The following is a 6,455-nucleotide window of genomic DNA, read 5'->3' on the forward strand; positions in this document are numbered from 1 at the left end:
AGGAGGAGGAGGAGGAGGAGGAGGAGGAGGAGGAGAAGAAGGAGAAGGGGAAGCAGCAGCAGTAACAATTACATGGTCATAGAGGTCTATAATAGTACAAAAAAACAGTAAGAACTAGAACTGGGTGGGGGGTTACTGTTTGTGATCCTATTTCCCTGAGCATTGCAGAGAGCGTCCTATTAAATGTGCCTATTTAATCAAAGGCTCACGAGGTTGAGCTATTCATCAGCTGTATATTGTATTGCAGGAAATCAAGAAAGATTTAGAAACTGCAGAGAGATTACCCTTCTGGGTAGTAGAGTAGATTAATACCATCCTATAAACGTATGGGTACATTTTTTTTTATTTCCTACCTCAAAATTAAAATGGCAAGACATATACCTAGATGAAAATTTGAATTGTAGACTAGGGAACACAGACACGCCAGTTTGCTCCTATCGATTCCTCTACCCAGAAGCAACCGTTGCCAGAGAGTCTCTTGTGTCTTCCTCCCAGAGATTGCCAGGCAAGGGCCGTTGTACACGGGCTCCTTGAAGAAGCTAGAGCGGACTTAGTGTTCCTAGTGCAGTGGATGTTGTTAGGATTCTTCCAGCCACCATCCTTCTGATGCTCTGAGCTCTGGTTGCTAACGGATCCCAGTTACCCCTCTTCTCCAGAGGGCCACCCTTCAGAAGATTGTAGCTGCCTTGCTGCACTGGTTCTGTAGCACATCCTCAAGTGACCCGTTCTTGATAACTGATCAACACAGGAATATAACACAAAGGATTCCACTCCTTTGCCTCAAGGCTGAGTAAGCATTCGAAGGAATTCCTGCTGGAGTTTGTCTCTAGCTGAGACCATGTTGTTGCTTCCCTCTCTTCCTCTCCGTACTCTGTTTCTTTCACCCCCACCTTCTTCTCTTGAGAGCAAGAGTCTTGAAAGCAGGTCTTTGCTTCAGCCCCCACCCCCACCCCCACCCCACCCTCACTTCTAGGAAGCCACCAGCAGGAGGTGGTCCTAGGAAGCCAACAAAAGATGGCATTCTCAAGAGGACAGGATGGAAAATGAGAACAAGTCCCATTGCTAGGCAACCGATCCCATAGCTACTTACCGGAGTATTAACAGTACCTGGGCTAGCATGGCAGATGACTTTGCTGAACAAGGGAAGGGTGCAGGAGGAGAAGTGCATTAGCCGCACAGTCTTTGGTGACTGGCAAGTTTGAAGAAAATACTATAAGGATTTGGAGATTAGTGACTATTATTAAACAAGCAACATGTTGGAATTGGAAGTCACGGTCAGCAGATTTGTAAAAGACTTTCGACACGTGCATCCTAACTGAAGACTAGGTGTAGCCCCAGAAATTTAAGAGCTAGCTAGATGGTCATCTTGGACATATTTCCAAGGCCAAAGTTGGGGTACGGACCCAGAAACAGCAGAGCATGCCTTGGAGAGAGGCTTACTTGAGAACTTGGATTCAATCAGGCATCTTTGCCTTCGTTGGAAGCTACAGGGTTGACTTACTTGGGTCTGTGTGGCAAATCTCATCTTGACAGTCGAGGAGGGCAATCAGTGCCCCACCTCCCATGGTCCGAGCTCTGGGAGCCAACTTTAATATACTGCCGGGATGACTCTTTGAATCCAGGGAAAGCAAATGACCACATTGAAAGAGAGATCCCAGAACTCTCTTGGTGCACTGTGGAAGTAGGAGTGAAAAAAACCCAGAGAAGCTGCAAATGGATTGGCCAACTGACTAGAAACTTTTTCTGGCTTCCTCTGTCCCCCAGCAAGGGCCTGGATGACATTGCTTATCACCCATGAGGCTCAAGGCTCTGCCAGAGAGTAACAGCATCACTGAGAAGCTCAGAGGTGTTTGTCTTCTAAAAGCAGGACATGTCTAATGGGACTGTTGTTATTTATAATAGTCGCATCGGGGAATGAAAGATGCCAGAGGAGCCGAGACAGTTCTGAGAAGCAGTGACAATCTAATTACCATAATGGATAGCAAGGTTGAAGTGGCAGCCAGGGATCTTGACCTGACCTTATGAAGATGGCTGATGGAACATAGCATCTTTTTCTTTAGGCAGGGGGTACGTGGGTGGATGATAAGGGTACTGTATAATACATGGTCTCAGCTGATGAGCGATAAGTGAAAGAGTGGGATCAGACGTCACCCCGGTGGAAAATTCTAATCTCTGCCTCCCAATTTCAAGACCTGAGCAGATTCTTCGACTTCAAGAACTGAAGGAGAGACTGCTGTATATGAGGAGAGGAGCCACGTTTCTTCTTCAGTCCTTTTCCAAAGTGTCTTATAATTATATATGTGTGTGTATACACACACACACACACACACACACACACACACACACACACACACATTTCCCAAAATGGAGTTTCTTCATGTAGCCCTGGCTGTCCTGGCATTCTCTCTATAGATCAGGCTGGCTTTGAAATCACAGAGATCTCTGCCTGTTTCTGCCTCTCCAGTTCTGGGATTAAAGTTGTGAGCCACCACTGCCTAGTTTTGTTTTTTTTTTTTTTTTTGTCTTAAATAACCACAGACTGGGGAAAGAAAAGTACTCTGATTTTTTTGAGAAATGTTGGTTAAAGGATCTAAGTTGATGAGGCTATCCTGGAGTCCCAGGTATCCATCTTCCTTCACTACTCTCCTTTAATCCATTAGAACAAAAGAGGAATCTCCAGTAGAGGAAAGTCTATGTATAGACTCTTCAAGTCCTCAGAGAACTCACAGCAGTGCATTCTTGAGAGGTTCTGGGGGATCCTCCCCAACCCCCCCTTTAGTTCAAAACAATGACAAGCCTTAAAATTCCCAAGCTTTTCCAGAACTCTTGAGTTTAGAGACAAAAATAAGGTCCATTCAACCTCATAGGGATAACTGTATTTTTGTACTGCTGTTTTTCCTTCGTTGTATTTTCTGTTTTCTAATACAATTGTGGCACACCTCAAATACTTAAATATTGAATAAAAGTAAAGGAGTGGTAATGCTGACTCTGTGCAGGAAGGCACCTTGCGTTTCTTTTTTAAAATTTAGCGTCTTGCTAAGGCAGTCTCCTGGCTCTGTTATGGGGTCTGCTGGGGCTATAGGCATGTACTACCACACAAGGCTACCCTGAACTTAAACATTCATTTCTCTCTGTGTCATGTTAAGTAAACAGATTAAATGAATAAACATGCATGAAGAGCTGTGGAAAGGCTCTGTGGGCTATGTGTGGACATTTATTATTTTTAAAGATTTCTAGTATCTGTTAAAAGTCAGCAAGAAGGTATTGCAGAGGAAATGCAAAGAGGTTAAATGAACCAATCTCTACCATCCAGGTGCTTTAGTCTGGTAGGTTTGGAGCCAGATCCCACACTGTAAAAAGGCACAAAGACCTTTCCAAAAGAGTATCCTACAAAAACCAAACCAAACCAAACCAAACCAAACCAAACCAAGCCAAAAAAAAAAAAAAAAAAAAAAACCAAACCAAACCAAACCAAACCTTTGCCCATTATTGGGCCATCCACAAAAGGAAACGTTGACACTTGAACAAACACTGTTGAATTAGCAACCGTCGTGCACCACAGAATGAGGAGTTGCTTTTTGACNAAAAAAAAAAAAAAAAAAAAAAAAAAAAAACCAAAAACGACAGCAACATAAAAACTGATTGGGCCATCCACAAAAGGAAACGTTGACACTTGAACAAACACTGTTGAATTAGCAACCGTCGTGCACCACAGAATGAGGAGTTGCTTTTTGACTTGGGGCAAGAAAATAACGCTTGCCATTTAGTGTCTCTCTAAGTTTTCCATCCTGCAACCTCAGGGGTTGGATGAAGGTGCGTTTCGTTTTACACCATCAGGACCCGGGTTCTAGAACTGGCTGCGTGATCATTTGCTCTTTACAGGAGGCAGGGAAGTAAGAGCTGTAAATGATTGCCTCCGATTTGTAGCTCATGAGGTAACCTCAGAGGTTGAAGGTGTCTTGAGTTTCGTGCCAGCAGAAACTCAGGTTCTAGAATTGGCTGGATACTAATTTGCCCTTTGATTCCTGACGTAAACGTTAGGCTTGCAAATGAGTGCTCTAAGATTTGCCAACCCCCCTATGCAGCTATTAGGTTCCCCGGAGACCACCCTTTGAGTTCTCATTTTTTTTGGTTTCTTGCTCCTCTACCCCCACCAGCTTTGGCAGGCATCTGCAGCTGGCCACACTGATCTGGGGCGCGGCTCCTTTAAAGGAGCCTAGACGCCGCCCGGGGTCTCTCCCGGCTGCGGAGCAGGGGCGGAGCGCCCGGCTCAAGGGCTTCCCACGCCGCTCGAGACGCCTTGCGTCACTGCGCCAGGAGCCAATCAGGGTGGAGCCCGGAGGGACGCATTACTAAGGCGACGGGGCTCGACGCCTCCCCGCTTCGGGATGAATTAGCGGCGGGTTCTTCTCCCAGGTTGTGACCCCCGTGGAGTCGCTGTCTCGCCCCAGTGTCCCCGCGACGTCGCGCGTTTTCCCCGGTGTGTCCCAGGTGCGCGGCCCGCGGTGCCAGGTGTGGGCTTCGGCGCGGGGAACATGGCGGCGGCCAAGGGATTTATTTTCCCCCCCGAGTGGGCGGATGGAGAGCTGCGACTCCGGGCGGCTTTTCCCGGGAGCAGGTCTCCTCGGGTGGGCCCTGGGGGACGGACACTCGCGGGAATTGGGTGGAGGGCTGGGGCGAACGGCTCTACGGAGGGAGGCCGAGGCCTCCAGAGCTGATCAGATTGCGGGGGCGAGGAGCGTCGGGTGCCCCTGCTGTGCTCACTGACAGCCACCTTCCTGTCCACACCACACCTCGGTGAAACCCGGAGCTGCCGGGTCCCCAGACACCGCCTAAGGTGTGCCAGTGGCCAGGTTCCCAGGAGCACAAGGCTTCCCAGGGGTCGCCACGTGAACAGCCCACAAGGGAGTTTTTTCAGGGTTCAAGCTGTTTTGTTTCTTGCAAGTGACAGAGGTGTGCCCTAGGTCTAGGTGGCCTTGCCACAGAAGGAACGATAGGCCACATCGAAGGCTGACTTGGAGTCCGATTTTCCTTTTTATTGGCATCCGCTCTTGCCAGGGGCTGGCCTCTCACGGTCCTCGCCTCTGCCCTTGTATTAAGGCGATTACAGGCGCGCTTCACCACGCCCACCTGGCAAGTTTGGTCTCTCCAGTTGTATCTTAACATCTAAGATTATGTTTGACCAGAAGCAATAAAGACAAGGCATGAGGTGTTTCTTTGTGGTTGTGGAGCTGTTTTGTGTCCTGGTTCTTGCCTGAAGGCTTAGTCGCTTCTGATTGGATGCAGACAGAGCTGAGTTTTATATTCAGTTAAGTCCAAGGAAAGTATTGAAAAAAAAAAAAATTGGTGAAGACATTACCAAGATAAAATGCTTCCCATTCATATACCCATCACGTGTTTCGGCAAAGAAACACCTTGTCATAAAAAAGTTTAAAGAGTTGGATGGACTACTTTTAAAAATACTATTTTGACGAAAGACTTTGCAAAATTCGTGTATTTAAAAAAATAATAATTTATATTTGTGTATGTGAGGCTGCATGAGTTTATATTCACCACACAAGTGAGATGCTGGAGCTGGAGTTTCAGGTGTTTTTGGAGTCACCTAATGTGAGTGTTGGGAACCCAGCCCTGCTCCCTTAAAAGCAGTAAGTGCTTTTAACCATCGAGCTATCACTCCAGGCCTTAGGCTTTGGTGGTTTTGATTTAGGAAAGGAATTGAAAAAAAAAAATCACAGAGCACTTAGCTTCAGTCCTAATAGCTTCTGTCTCAGGGGTGCCCCGTGTGATTTCCACGTGGCTTTAAGTTGAGCAAATGTTGGGGATCCCTCTTCCCACCAGGTCTAAAGAGGTTGGCTCCTGCAGATGGTAGGAGGGACTCTTTCAAACGGAATCTGGGGAGATAGGGTCAGTTTGGCCTAGGATTGAGGTTATATGCAGTGGTAACTAGGTTGCTTCTTAAAATGTGGTAATTATGTAACCTCTATGAGGGGCTTTGTCTCTGAATAGAAATGACATTCATTGAGGTTTTCTTTTTTCTTTCTTTCTTTTTTTTTTTCCCCTCCGGAGACAGGGTTTCTCTGTGTAGCCCTGGCTGTCCTGGAACTCACTCTGTAGACCCGGCTGGCCTCGAACTCAGAAATCCACCCGCCTCCACCTCCCGAGTACTGGGACTAAAGGCGTGCGCCACCACGCCCGACTCCTTGAGATTTTCTAAGGGAGGGTGTTCATATAAAAGACTTGAAAACAGTGTGGTGAGAATTGACGTTTATTAGTTTATTCTACTGTGCTTGTGGCATGTCAAGGGCCTTATAAGAGTCAACTCAGTCACCCAGCATCAGTGTAAAGTGTGTACTTTTTTTTTATTATTATTTTCTTTATTTACATTTCAAATGCTATCCCGAAAGTTTCCTATACCCTCCGCTCCACCCTCTCCTCCCCCACCCACCCACTCCCAC

The 6,455-nt window shown here is 46.9% G+C and overlaps 1 protein-coding gene across 3 annotated transcripts in view; it reads left to right on the forward strand.

Moving 5' to 3' along the window:
• The first annotated feature begins 4,374 nt into the window (after nucleotides 1-4,374).
• Lclat1 (lysocardiolipin acyltransferase 1) overlaps nucleotides 4,375-6,455 on the forward strand; it is a 129,809-nt gene continuing 127,728 nt past the window's right edge. Inside the window, exon 1 of one of the 3 annotated variants that reach the window (XM_021218112.2) lies at nucleotides 4,375-4,512. The gene's annotated coding sequence lies outside the window, so the exon portion shown is untranslated. The remainder of the gene's footprint in view (nucleotides 4,513-6,455) is intronic. The other 2 variants (XM_021218113.2, XM_021218114.2) reach the window with 2 other exon arrangements.

Source organism: Mus pahari, chromosome 18 (genome assembly GCF_900095145.1).
Source record: "Mus pahari chromosome 18, PAHARI_EIJ_v1.1, whole genome shotgun sequence".
Classification (NCBI taxonomy): domain Eukaryota; kingdom Metazoa; phylum Chordata; class Mammalia; order Rodentia; family Muridae; genus Mus; species Mus pahari.